Source organism: Eubalaena glacialis, chromosome 7 (genome assembly GCF_028564815.1).
Source record: "Eubalaena glacialis isolate mEubGla1 chromosome 7, mEubGla1.1.hap2.+ XY, whole genome shotgun sequence".
Taxonomy (NCBI): Eukaryota; Metazoa; Chordata; class Mammalia; order Artiodactyla; family Balaenidae; genus Eubalaena; species Eubalaena glacialis.
Genome location: NC_083722.1, coordinates 91,798,092 through 91,813,842, shown reverse-complemented (window position 1 = coordinate 91,813,842; position 15,751 = coordinate 91,798,092). Strand labels below are relative to the sequence as shown.

The window sequence follows — 15,751 nt, the reverse complement described above, 5'->3', positions numbered from 1 at the left end:
CATATATATCACCCTAAATCTGAGGGGTGGCCAGAGACAGCTGGATGGTGCCTGGCCTGGAAGGACAAGGGGGCAGACTGTGGGTTAGGACACCTGCATTGGTACTCCTCCCTCAGCCCCCAAAGTGTTAAGGGTGGCCCACTGCACACATGCAGCTTTAATTAGTGTAAGACTCAGCAAGGAGCAGAGTTTTTGTTGTTTTTGTTTTAATAGCTTTATTGAAATGTAATTGACTACATAATTTTCTACGTCTTATTAGAAGTAATACCCTTGAAATGATCACTACAATCAAGATAGTGAATATAGCCAGCAACTACAGATCTGCTTTTTCTCACAGTAGATTACATTTTCTAGAGTTTTATGTAAGTGGAATCATACAGTAGATAATCTTTTTGTCTTTTTTCAGTGAGCATAATTGTTTTGAGATTCATCCATGTTGCTGCATGTATCAATAGCACTTTGCTTTTTATTGCTAAGTAATATTCCACTGTATGGCTATACCTTACATTGTTTTGTGTTTGCTTTTGTTTTTGTTTTTTTGGCCACACTGCACGGCATGCAGGATCGTGGGATCTTAGTTCCACGACCAGGGATTGAACCTGTGCCCCGTGCAGTGGCAGCGCAGAGTCTTACCCACCAAACCACAGGGAAGTCCCTATGCCTTACATTCTTTATCCATTCACCTGTGCTTTTTTTTTTTCCTCTTTCTCTCAGTTTTACTGGGATATAATTGACATATAATATTGTGTAAGTTTAAGGTGTACAATATGATGATTTGATATGTGCACATATTTCGAAATGATCCATTCACCTGTTGATAAACATTTAGATTATGCAAGTTTGGGGACTCTTACAAATAAAACTGCTATAAACATCCATGTACAAGTCATTGTATGCACATCTACTTTCTTTTCTTCTTGGGCAAATACCTGGGAGTAGAATGGCTACATCATGTGGTAGATAGATTTAACTTTTTAAGGTTCTGCCAAACTGTTTTCCAAAGTGGTTGTGCTATTTTAAATTCCCACCAGCAGTTTATGAGATTTCTAGTTCCTTCATATCCTTGTCAACACATGGCATCAACATCTTTTCCATTTTAGCCATTCTAATAGGAGTGTAGTAGCATCTCATTGCAGTTTTAATTTCCATTTCCCTGATGACATATGATGTTTGAGTGTCTCTTATGCGCTTATTTTACCGTCAGTGTATCTTCTTTATGTTTGAATCTTTTGCCCAGTTTCTTTGGGTTGCTGTTTTCTTCTCATGAGTTTTCAGAGTATATATATTCTGGATATAAGTACTTTGTTGGTTATATGGATTACAAATATTTTCTCCCAGTCTGTGGCTTGCTGTTCATTCTCTTCATATCTTTCAAAGACTAAAAGGCTTTTATTTTGTTGAAGTCTATTTTATCAATTTGTTCCTTTATGGATTGCGATATTGTATCTCAGTAAACTTTGCCTAACCCAAGGTCACAAAGATTTTCTCCTGTGTTTTCTTCTAGAAGTTTTAGAATTTTAGGTATTGCATTAGGTCTATTATCCATTTTGAATTAATTTTTATATGTGACACAAAGTTCAGATTGAAGTTCTTTCTTTCTTTTTTTTTTTGCATATGGATATTCAGTGGCTCCAGTGTCATTTGTTGAAAAGGCTGTCATTTCTCTATTACATTGCCTTTGCACCTTTAAAAAAAATTAGTTGTCCATATATGTGTGGGTTTACTTTTGGACTCTATTCTGTTCCATTGATCTATTTGTCAGCCTTTATGGCAATAATATACTGTTTTGATTACTGCAGCTTTGAATTGTGTATTGAAATCAGAACAAACCCTAACTTTGTTCTTTTTAAAAGTTGTCTTATTTATTCTAAGTTTTTTGCATTTCCATATGGATTTTAGAATCAGCTTGTCAATTTCTACCCAAAACAAACAAACAACCCTACTGATACTTTTATTAGGATTGCATGAATTCATAGACCAAGGTGGGAAGAATTGAGAGTTTAACAACATTGAGTCATCAGACCCATGAACAAGATATATGTATATATCCATTTATTTAGATCATCTTTAATTTCTCTCGGTAGTTTTCAGTATACAGGTCTTTTGTTAGATCTGTCCCTATGTCTTACATATTATTTGATACAATTGTAAATGGTATCTTTTTATTTCAATTTCTGAATGTTCATTATCAGTATATAGAAATTGAATTGATTTTTGTGTATTGATATTGAATCCTGCTAAACTCATTTATAACTTTTGGTAACTTTTTTGTAGATTTCATCAGGTTTACTTTATAGATCATCTGCTAATAAAGATAGCTTTGCTTCTTCCTTTTCAATCTGTGTGCCTTTTTATTAGTTGTCCAATTTATAGCCATAGTTGTTCATATTTTCTTATTATCCTTTTAACATGTGTAGTCTATAGTGGTATTGCCTCTCTTGATCCTGATATTAATAATTGGTGTCTCCTCTCTTTTTTATTTCTTATCATTCTGGCCAGAAGTTTATCTGTATCGAGGCTCTCAAAGAATCAGCTTTTGGTTTCAATGATTTTCTCATTGAAAAAAAAATGTTTTTCTACTTCATTGATTTCTGCTATGATCTTTATTAGTTTATATTTTATCATTATTATTGCCTTTCTTCTTCCTTTGGGTTTAATTTGCTCTTCATATACCATTCTCTTAAGATGAAAGCTGAGATCACTGATTAAAGATGTTTCTTTTCTAATATATGCATTTAGTACTGTAACATTTTCTCCTAAGTACTGATTTTGTATTCCACAAATACTGATATGTTGTGTTTTCATTTTCATTCATTTGTAAATATTTTTAAATTTCCTTTTTGATATATCTTCATTGGCTCATTGTTATTTAGAAGAGTACAGTTTGGTTTCCAGAAATTTGGGGACTTTTAGGGATCTTTTATTTACCTCTAATTAAATCTCACGGTGGTCAGAAAACACACTTTGTATAAATTAAATTCTTTTAAATTAATGTGACTTATTTATGGCCCAGAATATGCTTCATCTTGTAAGTGGTCCATGTGCACTTGGGAAGAATGTGTATTCTGCTATCGTTGGGTGGATGTTCTATAAATGTTAACCAAGTCAATTTGATAGTATTGATTAAGTCTGCTACTCTTGCTGATTGTGTGTCTACTTCCTGCATCAGTTATTGACAGAGAGGTACTGAAATCTCTAGCTATGATTGTGGATTTTTCTATTTCTCTTTGTAAGTTCTATCAGTTTTCATTTCATGTATTTTGAAGTTTTGTTGTTAGGGTATAAACATTTAGGAATGCTATATCCTCTTGACTATCTTTATAGAATGATCCTCTTTATCCTGGTAATATTCTTTATTCTGAAATCTGCTTTGATATTAATATAACCACTTCACATTTCTTTTGATCAGTGTTAACATGGTAAGTCTTTTTCCATCCTTTTAATTGTAAACTGTTTGTGTCTGTGTATTTAAAGTGAATTTCTTATAGACAACATATAATTGCATCTTGATATTTTTATCCATTTTATTTATCCATTTATCCATCTCTGTCTTTTAACTGGTTGTTTACATTATTTACATTTAATGTGATTATTGACATGGTTAAGTTTGTCTGTCTTGCTATTTGTTTTCTATTTGTCCCATCTGTTCTTTGTTCCTTTCTTCTGCCTTCTTTTGGATTTATTGAGTATTTTATGATTTCATTTTATCTCCTTTGTTGGATTACTAGCTATAACTCTTTGTTTTATTTTTTCTGTGATTGCTTTAGGGTTTATAGTATACATCTTTAACTTATCAAGTCTACCTTCAAGTGATCTTGTACTATTTCACATGTAGTACAAGAACCTTATAATAGTATATTTCTATTTCTTCATTCTCAGCCTTTATGCTGTCAGTGTCATACGTTTTATTTTTAGATGTGTTATAGATGCACATGACATTGTTATTGTTTTTGTGTAAACATTTGGTCATCTCTGTCTGCTTTTAAAATTTTCTCTTTATCACTGCTTTGAACAATTTGATATAGCTTTCTCCTTCATGGTTCTTGTGATTGGTGTTTATGGAGCATCTTGGACTTGTGGGTTTATAGTTTTTATCAAATTTGGGAATATTTCAGCCATCATTTCTTCAACTATTTTTTTCTGTCCCCATCCATGCCTCCTTTGCAAACTCCAATTGCACATATACTAGGCCACCTAAAGTTATCCCACAGCTAAGTGATGCTCTTTTCTTTTTATTTCTTTCTTTCTTTTTGTGTTTTACTTTGATAATTTCTATTGCAGTATCTTCAATTTTATTCATCTTTTCTCTTGGAATTTATTCTGCCATTTATCCCACCCTGTATATTGAAGGTTTTATCTTTAGAAGTTTTAGATTTGGATCTTTTTAAAATCTTGCCTGTGGCTACTTAACTTTTTAAACATATGGGCTACAGTTATAATAATTGTTTCAGTGTCTTCATCTGCTTACTCCCTTTTATTTTTTTGGCCGCACCGTGCGGCTTGCGGGACCTTAGTTCCCTGACCAGGGATTGAACCCGGGCCCTGGCAGTGAGCACGGAGTCCTAACCACTGGACTGCCAGGGAAGTCCCGAAATTGCGTTGTTAAGTTTAAAAAGAACCAAGCTACAGAACAGTAAATATAGTATAATTGTCTTTAACTTTATTTGCTTATATATATGTGTGTGTGTGTGTGTGTGTGTGTGTGTGTGTATAAAATGTACTTATAGGAAAAATAGAACAATATATTGCATAGTATAAATTTTTATTATCTCTGAGAGTGAGATTATGGAAAGACTTTTGCTTTCTGAGTAATGCTTTTCTAAAATTTTTTAAATAGGATACTTGCATTCATTTTATATCAGAAAAATAGAGACAAAAATAATCAGTGTATTCATTAAAGTTTACCTCTTTGAAGCTGTATGAAGAGAATAAAAACATTGTGTTGATTGCTGTCCCTCCATTAGAAAAATACTCAGTCGTCTTTCTCACTGGACAAAGCTAAGTGGAAGCTGAAAATTCCTAATTGCTTTATCTAAAAAAGCAAAAGGTCTACTCTTAATGACAACTGACAGAATGTTTTTTTCTGATTGTAAAAATAATACTTGATTGTAGAACATTTAGAAAATACAGAAAAGGACAAAAAAAAAAATCAAAAAAAGGAATTGATCCATAATCCTACTACTGATGCATTAATTGTATTAGTTTGACCTATTTCTTTCTTTGAAGTATGTATTTTTGTTGGCTGAGATCAGTTGCTGCCTGCATTTTATATTGTGTTAGACTTTTAACTTTTTAGGTATTTTGGCTACGTTGACCTCGTCCATCCACTTTTCTTCCTATTTTCTATGTGTTCTTGCAAGAACCAGGATGCAAGGTGGGGAAGGATTGCAGGATTGCTTTGAAAATTCACATTTTTATTTCATTAAAGATAAACTCGCACATTGCGGGTAGGGACCAATGTGGAGTCTCTAGGACCTAGAGTCCTTACGTTGGAGTCTCTAGGACCTAGATGTTAGGTAAAAGGTTGCTTAAGTGAACGAGCAAATAATTAAAGAATGAACGAATGGATGGCAGGATTGAGACCTTTCAGAACATAAAATCAACAAGACCTTGTATCCCCCGTGTTTAACGTCTTAGCCCCTGCTACCTACAGAGGCAGTATAGTGCAGTGGGGGAAAGGTTCGACTGAAACCAGGAAGTCTGGGTTCAAACACATGGCTTTGGCTCTAACCTGGGCATGTTACTTACATTTTTAGCCTCAGTTTTATCGACTGTAGGGTGGGGATCATAGTTCCTACTACAATGGGTGAGTTAATATATACCAGGTAGACAGAAGAGTGTCTGAAGCAGACACTGGTTTTTTTTTTTGATTGATTGATTGATTGATTTAGGCCAATTCTGGGTGACTTCTTTTTTTTTTTTTTCACACACACACACTGTATTTTATTTTTACAAGAGATAAATAGACTGACACCAAGCATTGTAAATGGATGACCACAACAAAAGCAACAATGATTGCAATTACCAAACACGAAACACACTCATATGATGTCATAATATTGACATTCAGTCCAGTAATCCTCCACTGTAACAGCTCCTTTACTTTGCAGTGAAAATTGATTTGTATATTTTTTGCCTCTGAGTCCTTGTGGGATTTTTTTTTTTAATTCAAACAGAAAGTCACAAAAATTATAATCATCCTCATCAGTTCACTCAGTCCCATGTAATTAATTTTTTTTCATCTTGATCTTTTGTTAGCACTTTTATGAGTTCATCAGTTTTTCATTAGAGTTCTGAAAATGCTTATTCATTCAGTTCAGCAGTACAGTCAGGTACCAGAAACCTGTACTTGTCAGAGTCTTTTCCATGAGCAGACACTGTTTTGCTATTAATATTTTTACTATTATTACTACTACTCTGACATATGACGCTCCCTCATAGGACACACAAGCCCCAGCTCGTCACTCTAGCCTCCTCCGCACTCACCATGTTCATACTGAAATAATTCCTCATTCCCTGATTAATACCAGCTTTCTCAAGCTTCCATGCCTTTTAATATATTTATCCCTGTGCTGAATGTCTTTCTCTTTTTCATGTTCTTCTTTCTCTGCTGAATGCTTTTCTCTCTCCCTTCGTTTCCCTCTGGTAAATTTCCACTCATCCTTCTGAACTCAGCTCCAAAGTCCCCTGCCCTTAACGAATTCTTTCCTTCCCTGTGTACCACCACCAACCATATCCTAAAGGAATTAAGTTCCTCCAATCCCGAAAGTATCCTCTAAATACTTCTCTAGCTCTCTTCCCATAGCGTTGACTTGCTTGCTTATATACCTGCCACCCCGCAACTGGACCAATTCCTTGGGATCAGTGTCAGCTTTACGTCCCAGCCACTGGCACAGAGACAGGCATACACTATAGACCCTCGGTAAATATTTGTCAAGTGAGCAAAGTAAATGTAGCTTACACGCACAACTAAATTGATCAAATTTTGCAAAATGGGCTTGTGAAAAGGTTGAGCCAAATTGAAAATAAGTTCTGAGTAACAACCTTAAAATTAGACTCTTTCAGCTTTCAATCTTATTTTGTTTTCATTACCTAAGATGGAGCTAGTGTTCCTACATTCAATTTTCCAGAGTTGATATTGTACTTGTAACCTTGAAATTTCATATACTGAACCTGTTGGAATACCATTTGGGGCATCGCATGGTCGAATTTTAAAGCACAGGAGTCTCAGCATATGTACTGTAACCTTTGCTGCTTTATTCACTGTAAATACTTTTTGGAGACATTTAGGAGAATTGCTGTAAAATCGGCTACAAGGATAGGTTGGCATACTTCTCTGCTCTTAGATTCAAACAGCTTTTCTTGGAATTTCGAGGAAATAAGTCATCAACATTCGATTGCCTTTAGGATGGAAAGGCATTGCAAGTGTATGCAGAGGGAGTCCACTTAGTCTTAAAACCTCATTTTAGCCAAATCTTCCAATATAGTCTTCTACCCCAACCATTCAACCAAACTATCTGAATATCATTGGCTTTCCCTTTTCCTTCTTACAAAAGCCAGAGTTACCATATAGGCAGCAACAAAGCAGGAGTGGAAGAAAAATTGGAGAAATGAGTCATCCCAAAAGTCAATAATGAGGTCCTGAAACAATCGTGACTTTTTTGAGAGGGAAACAGTCTCCTAAAATCTAGTAAGATATTTGCTAATTTAATACTGTTCCAGCTGCCTGTTCACGACAAAGAGACTTTATAAAAGTACACATTCATGGTAAGACCTATTATTATCCCTGTTTACAGTGCCTTAAAAGAGAGGAATTAGTCTCAGCTCGATTTAAACTAATACAACATGAAGCATATTCCTCTGTAACCAATCCATTACTGTCAGCACCACATTCATGGTTCTTGTCCTGGAATTATTCCATGTAGTGCAACAACCGACAGTTTGAACGGTTACCAAGGATAAAATATATTCAGTATATCTGCTAACCTGGCAGAGTTTTAGTATTTGGGATTTGAGAGTGTTTGTCTAGGTGAATGTGTGTGTATGGGTGTGCATTTTAATCCTCAAACTCATTTCAAGGTGCTGAAATTATTTAAAGGGTCAGTAACAGAAATTGAATTTTGCAGGCTGTAAGTTCTGTCTATACAGAGGTGAGCGTGCCTTCTGGTAATAAGTAGCCATAGATATTTACACAGTGAAGTCACTAAGCTAAACATCAGAGTTGGTTTGAAGACTAGCCAATCCATGTGGAACAAAGAAATCGAATGCCATATTTTAAAGGGCTATTGAGAGTTTCATAATCAGTACTTCACCTTTCCCTGCTTCATGTGGTTTTCCTTCTGTGTTTTCCTAATATTGAAATTATGTGTGTCTTAAACCATGAGCATTTAGATCTGTGCTGCCTTGTGCATGTGTGAGAATCCAAGTTTTCATAATAATAGCTTATAACACATGCCAATTGTAATCCTCAAGGACCTGTCCCATGTGCTGTTGCGTTTGCCCTTACCACCTCCCTGAGGTGCTAAAGGGGAAATTGTTGGGTCCTCAGATGAAAAAATCAAGGCCCACCGAAAGGCAAAAGGACATGGTCTTGGAGAACAAGGAAAAGGCACTCTAGTTGGCACTACCCAGAGTAAATTTACAAAGAATGAATCATTTGTTCATTGATGTATTGCCAGCACAAGAAGGCACTCAAATATTTGTTGAATACGTTGAACAGAGCTACTAAACATCCAATTGGAATATTTGTATTTCATAATGGTGCCATTTAACATGAATTACCTTAAAACATTTAAACCCAGTACTGATACTTTTGGTAGATCGTCATCTCAGAAAGAGGCTATCAGAATATCATTACAGCTAATGATACAGTCACTCCAAAAAAAGTCATAAAAATAGTATGATAAATGCTTGGATGGAGGGAGGACGAGGTAGATGGTCAATTCAGCTGAAAATACAATATCTTAAAATCTAGGAAAGGATGAAGAGACTCTGGAAGGTATTTTCTCAATTTATTATAGAAATCAAATTTCTTTCCATGTTTCCTGCTTTTGAAAATGCTTAAGTGGACATCCTTGAAGATTCAAATCTTGTATTTCAAAAGGAAAATGGCAAAGAAACTTCTAAACACTAATTTACCCACACCCACTCTCTCTCTCTGTACATCCATCCATTTACCTGTCTATCTATCATCTGCCATCTATTTGTCATCTATTTTTTCAACCCATACTAGAAGCACATGTCATTCGCCTTTCTGCCGTGTTACACATGCTTAAGAGGCCTAAAGAGGAGGTTTGAAAAGCTATCTTTGTATTTTTCAGAAAGGAGAAATTGAATGGAAGACTGCCATTTCATAATTAAGGAGGCCTAATATTAATGTTTTACAGTATAGATTCATCGGGAAATAGACCAAGTTACCCATTTCAGCTAAACCTGTTGAATTGGCCACAAATAGTTACAATTTAAATTTACTAAGAACACATGCGATATATGCTATAAGAGTACAATTTACCTCCCAGCTGAAGTGAAGTCAGTAAGTATTTCATGGGTGTTGGACACCAACCAAGATTGTCTTATTCACTCCTTGGAGAGACCAAAATATGGCTCAATGCATGACATGGCAAAGAGTTGGGGGACTATGGAGAGGTGGTCCCAGCTTGAATCCTGGTAGCACCACTAAGAGTGTAGGTGGCCTTAAGCAGTCATCTACTGTAATCTCCTAATTTCAGTCCTCACCTGTGAAGTGAGGTAATAATACCTCCTCATAAGGTTGTCCTGAGGATTCAGTGAATTAATATACATCAGCCTCTTGGAACAGATAGTTAGCACTTAAATGTTCTCGTTTTTATTGTTGTTGTTATTGATAATATTCTTACAAAATTCCCAAGAGGACTATTATACGACGTTCTCATTTATAAGAAGTACTTGGGCATAAATAACCACCATTATGGCATAAAAGGAGAATGTTGGTGAAAACATTTTAAATGTGGTATACCCTATTGGAAAAAAATGATAAACAGGAGGCCCAATCAAATGGATGCACAATAGTCCTAAAAATAAAAGTATCATTGCATATTTACTCCTAGATGCAAAAAGCATCTAGGATGTTAGGCTAGGATACTAACTTTAGCAGTGCTTCTTTATTCAGAAGATTCATTTTAACATCATGACCGTAACTTTCTCTTCTTTCTCGTGATTCATCCTTTTCTCCCTCTAATCATCCTTGATTATCTTGTAAGCACCTTGCACTTTTTTTTTTTTTTAATATGACTAGTTTTTCTTCAGGACACTCCGCTGCTACAAATTCAAATTATAATCGTAAATTGGTGCCAGGGTGCATTTAAGCAATTAGAATGCTGTAATTAAATTCTGCTGTGTATGTAATCTAATAATGAATATAGGTAAGTACAAAAGTAGAGAGCTGGGTTCTCAGTGTCTAGTGACAGTTATTCATCTGTTCTCCAATTGTCTCACCTCCTATTTATCAGATGTGGCTGCCTTGGAACCTCCATGCTTATTAGTGGAACCTGACCTATTTAGGCTCCCCTTCTTGCATCCCTTAATGACTTGGCTGTAGATCACCACACCTCTCATTTTCAGAGCAGTCTCATAAACATTCACTCCCTTGCTTTGCAACCATGTTGGTGCAAGAGTTTATTATAAGGATTCAGATATTGGCAGAATGGTGGAGCCAGTGTCTCTGATATTTGGCCACGTGACAATACCGTTCTTCCTGGGATCAAAAGAAATAAAGCAGAGCCTCCAGATCTCAGAATAGGGGCGAAGTAAAAAGAATTGGATGGAGGAAGACTCATAGTTCTGATGATATTTTTGTAGCGTCATCTGGTAGAACCTTGTTATCAAAAGGTTTGGTATTTTTTTAAAGTATAGATTAATTCATTTAAAAATATTTATTGACTGTCCATTGTGTGCTAGGCACTACATAGGTGCTGTGTGTACAGTGGTGACTTAGATCTCTGCCCATGTGGAGTTTAGAGTTTTATGAGATTAATATCATATTTCACAAATTGTATGTATCTGATATAAAGTTCCCATTACATTTTTCATATTGTCTCAATAATTAGCTTTTGAGTTAGTTTGGTGTTTGTTTTCCTTTTCTGGTCCAGGATCCATCTAGGATCACACATTGGTTTTAGTTGTCATGACTCCATAGTCTCCATAATGGGAAACAGACGTCCAGTCTTTCCTTGGCTTTTCTTACATTGGTATTTTTTAAGAGTATAGGCCATTTGCCTTGTAGAAGGTCTCTCAATTTGTGAAATATGGATTTATCTAATTCAGTGATTCCAAACATGTATTGTGTTGGCCACATCTTAGAATCATTAGGGAACTTGGTGAAACTACAGAGACCCACAACCTGCCCCGATTCACCCAATACTACTTCAGTGAGTCTGGGTCTCTCTATTCTTCAGTGGCTTTAGGGTAACTCTGCTATACACCGACGTTTCAGAGCCACTAGTCTAATATAATTTCCTTGTAGCAAGAATACTACATAAGTGATGTTGGGTCCTCCTCAGTGTGTCTCACAGGGAGGCTTGCAACGTCAGTAAGCGTTGTTTTTGGTTAAGGTCGTATCTACCAGATTTCTCTTCATCTTTTCCACTTTGTAATTAACAACTTGTCTAGAGTCAACACTTTGAGACTGTTTGACCATCCTGTTTCCCAACAATCTTTGATCCAATGGTCTTGGTCTCCAGTGGTGATCTTGGCTAAGCCATTTAGTACTGTGGTTAGTACTGTGGTATGTGGTGATTGTAAATGGTGATTTGCTAATTCTATCACCTTCAACCTCTCTTAGCATTCATGGGTAAAGAATCATTTTCCCTTCTTCTCCATCTTTTTAAAAAATGTTTTTTATTATCAGCATGAACTCATGGATTTCTTTTTATTCAATATATTATAATCCCTTCTCTCATTCATTTTGATGCTCTAAAGGCTCCCACTACCATAGCCTTGGAATCAGCCATTTTTCCTTTCAGTGGAGAATGCTCTCTAGAAACCAAGGTCTGGTTTCTATTTAAACTAGTTGGAACTTCATCCCAAGAACAAAAATATGCTCCACCTGTCTACCAAAAAAGAACATGCATTGCACAAACCATACCTGGGCTCCACCTTGAGAAAAGATGATCTGATTCATTTTCCCTTTTTCTCATTTCCATATCTGTATATTCACTTGTATTATCCTCCCACAACCAAACACTATTTCATAAACTTTCTCTTTCTCTTTGTTCCCATGTTCATTGTGATCAAGTTTCTGAGAAGCAGTCTGTCCAGATACTACTTTGATCCCACTGCTTATATCTTTGAAACTATGATACACACCCACAAATACACCTGTACTTGTTTGCTCTTCTTGTAATGCTTTTTAGTTTTTGAAAGCATCTTTATAGCTCATTTTTCTTTTTTTCCTCAAAACTCCGTGAAGTTGGGGGACAGATATATTATTTTCCTTTTACATTTTTAGAAAGTGATGCCAGAAAAGTAAAAGATTTTTTGATAAGTTTGCATATATATATATTCTTGCATATATATATATGTATGTGTGTATATATATATATATCTTCTTGATAACTAGGTACTATGCTAACAGTTTCCATAGCTGATAAAGCCTGAGCTATGTTCTCATAGTTCAGAAAGCTGGGATTCCTTACTCTGAGTTGAAAATCAAGGCAAATCAACTGTATAGTGAATCAAGAAACATAAGAAGCATTCCCTTTTTAAAAAGGAAAGATAATAATACACCCATCGACATTTTCCTTCACTACTCTTTTAGTTGATATTCTACAAATATTTTGAGTGCCTGCTGTGTGCCAAGTGGTCCTGGAGATATAGCTAGGGTCAAAATAGGTAAAAACCCATGCCCTAAGGAGCTTACCTATTAGGCAGAGGTGATGGTAGACAGGGAGAAAGACAATAAAGAAGATAAATAAGGTTATACTGCATTAGAAGGTGCAAACAGGGTCACCAAATACAGTTGCACAGGTTGCGCACTGCCCGACTCTGTGCCCAATGGTACCATGGAGATCTTGGACCTAAGCAACTTAGGATGAAACTGACATTCAGTTAGATGGGAAAGGCTGAGGGAAGATTAGTGGTTCTGTGTTTTGTTTTGTTTTGTTTTCTTAACTTTATATTGAAGTATACACATGGAAAAGTGTATATAATGTAATTGTGCAGCTCAATGAACTTTCACAGATTGAACACATCTGTGCAACTAGTATCACTCTCAAGGAAACAAAACATTACCAGCACCTGAGAAGCCCCTAGCATGTTCTTCCAGTCATTAATCCCCCCACTACCATGACTTTTAATAGTATTTATTAGTTTGGGCTGACTTTGTATTTTATAGAACTGAAGTTATACAGTATATGCTTTTTTAATATATGGCTTCTTTTGCTCAAATTATGTTTTTGAGATTCATTCATGTTGTTGTGTGTCGTTACAGCCAGCTTATTCATTTTCCCTGCTGAATGGTAGTCCAGAGTATGAATATACCACAGTTCATTTACATAAATGGGCATTTGGGTAGCTTTGCAGTATTTGGTTATTATAAGTAGTGCTGCCATGAGGATCCACGTGCCTGCCCTTTAGTGGACATCTGTAAACATATCTATTAGGTGTCTACCTAGGAGCAAAATTGCTGGGTCATAGTGCATGTGTGTGTTACACTTTAGTGGACCTTGCCAAAAAGTGATTCCAGAACTAAGTTAAGTTGGTCCACCAGCAGTGTATGGGAGGATCGCTGTTTTGATGTGTTAAGTAAAATGTCTACTTTATTCAGTGCAATCAGTTATACCACCATACATTGAAAAGAACTGCACCAAAATATTATTTGGAGACAATTTCACTAGGGTGCCTAGGAAATGGAAATAAATTACCTAAAGTTTATTGGCATTATTGGCTTTGGTGAAGAAATTGAATACAAGTTAAATACACTAAAAATAATATCCTACACAATGATAACCAGATTAATAGAATGAAAAAAGTGCCCTATTTATGTTGGAAAATACAAAAGACCTATTATTAATCCTAAACCAGGATGTGTGTGATCTCCATGGTATATCATAAAACTTTATAGATACTTATTATGGTTCCAAAGAGGAAGGCAAATTACTATATCTTTTTAAAAATTTGACAAGATTATTTTAAAAATTTCTTTGAAAACATAAATGGAAAAGAATGGCAAATATTATTATGGAAAGTTAAAGCCTTTGTCATATCAGATACTGAGACATATTATAAAGGAAGAATGATTAAATGTTACGGAACTACACAAAAATTGAACAGTGTCCCAGAACAAAGCAGAGAACCATATATATAATGATATATAAGGATGTAAGAAGCAACATGGTAAACAGTGCAGAGAGAATAACATTGAGAGTCTTTGGGGGCTACCCTTCATGATAAATGCTTTATATTTTATACTTTATGCTCTAAACAACTCAGTAAATTCAATATTATCACTCCCCATTTTGCAGAGGAGGAACTGAGTGAGTTTCAGCAAAAATTACTTACTCAGGGCCCCATAGATTCTTCCAGTGTGGGAGGCCCAAGTCCAATCTGACTTCACAGGAGGAGAGAGCACATCAGAGGGGATGAGATTGAAGGACGCAATTTCTGCCCCATAAGCAAGACAAAGCGTTAATATTGGTAGCTCAAGTTAAACATAAATTCTGAAGTAGATAAGTGAACAAAGGGTCATTTCACAGATAGGCAATAGCAAATAATAGGCAATTGCAAGGGAAATACTCAAGTTGGTTAGTAATCAAAAAATTGCAAACTGAAACAATTTTGCAGTATTATTTTGTACCTTTCTAATTAGCAAAAATAATTTTTTTGATATGATGTGGTTTATAAAAATATATACATTTCCCTAAGATGAAAAATTAGTAAGCATATTTGATATCTTGATTCGGGTGATGGTTATATGAGTATATACACACATCAAAGTCATCGAGCTGCACAGTAAGAGTTGTGAATTTTACTATATATACGTCAATAAAAAGAAAAAAAACACTAAAATATGTTAAGTGATGAAATCGGAATTATTTGTGAGAAAATAAAGGTGGAAATAATTAGATGCTGCCAAGGTTAAGGTTAGTATAAAACATTCAGCATGGGACTCCCCTAGTGGTCCAGTGATTAAGAATCTTCCTTCGAATGCAGGGGATGCAGGTTCGATCCCTGGTCTGGGATCTAAGATCCCACATGCCGTGGGGCAACTAAGCCCACGTGCCGTAACTAAGGCTCGACACAGCCAAATAAATAAATAAATATTAAAAAAAAAATTCAGCATGGTGAGTATAAAGCATTTAGCCCACAAATTTGAAATTCAACTTCTCTTAAGAGCCAAAGCTCAGAGGGAGTTATGATCACTTACGTAATGCACAGTGGTCGTTAAGGTAAAAACAAAGCAGCTGCTCGAAGGAACACAGTCATCACTGGTCCTAAAAATCAGAAACTGCTCCCATGTGTCCTTGTAAAGGGATATTATATGAGGTAATGAACCATGTCCTGAACAACACACCTAAAGTTATTAAAATAATGAGTGTCTGAGGGTTGTTTCTTACATTGTTTCTCAACATAAGCCAGGGGAGTGATGCCAGAACACAGTTTCAAAAAAGCAGTTTTGGGCTTCCCTGGTGGCACAGTGGTTAAGAATCCACCTGCCGGGCTTCCCTGGTGGCGCAGTGGTTAAGAATCCGCCTGCCAATGCAGGGGACACGGGTTC

General features: G+C 35.7%; 1 protein-coding gene across 4 annotated transcripts in view; it reads left to right on the top strand.

Moving 5' to 3' along the window:
• FRMD4B (FERM domain containing 4B) overlaps positions 1-15,751 on the top strand; it is a 330,390-nt gene that overhangs the window by 237,610 nt on the left and 77,029 nt on the right. The gene's annotated exons all lie outside the window — the stretch shown is intronic.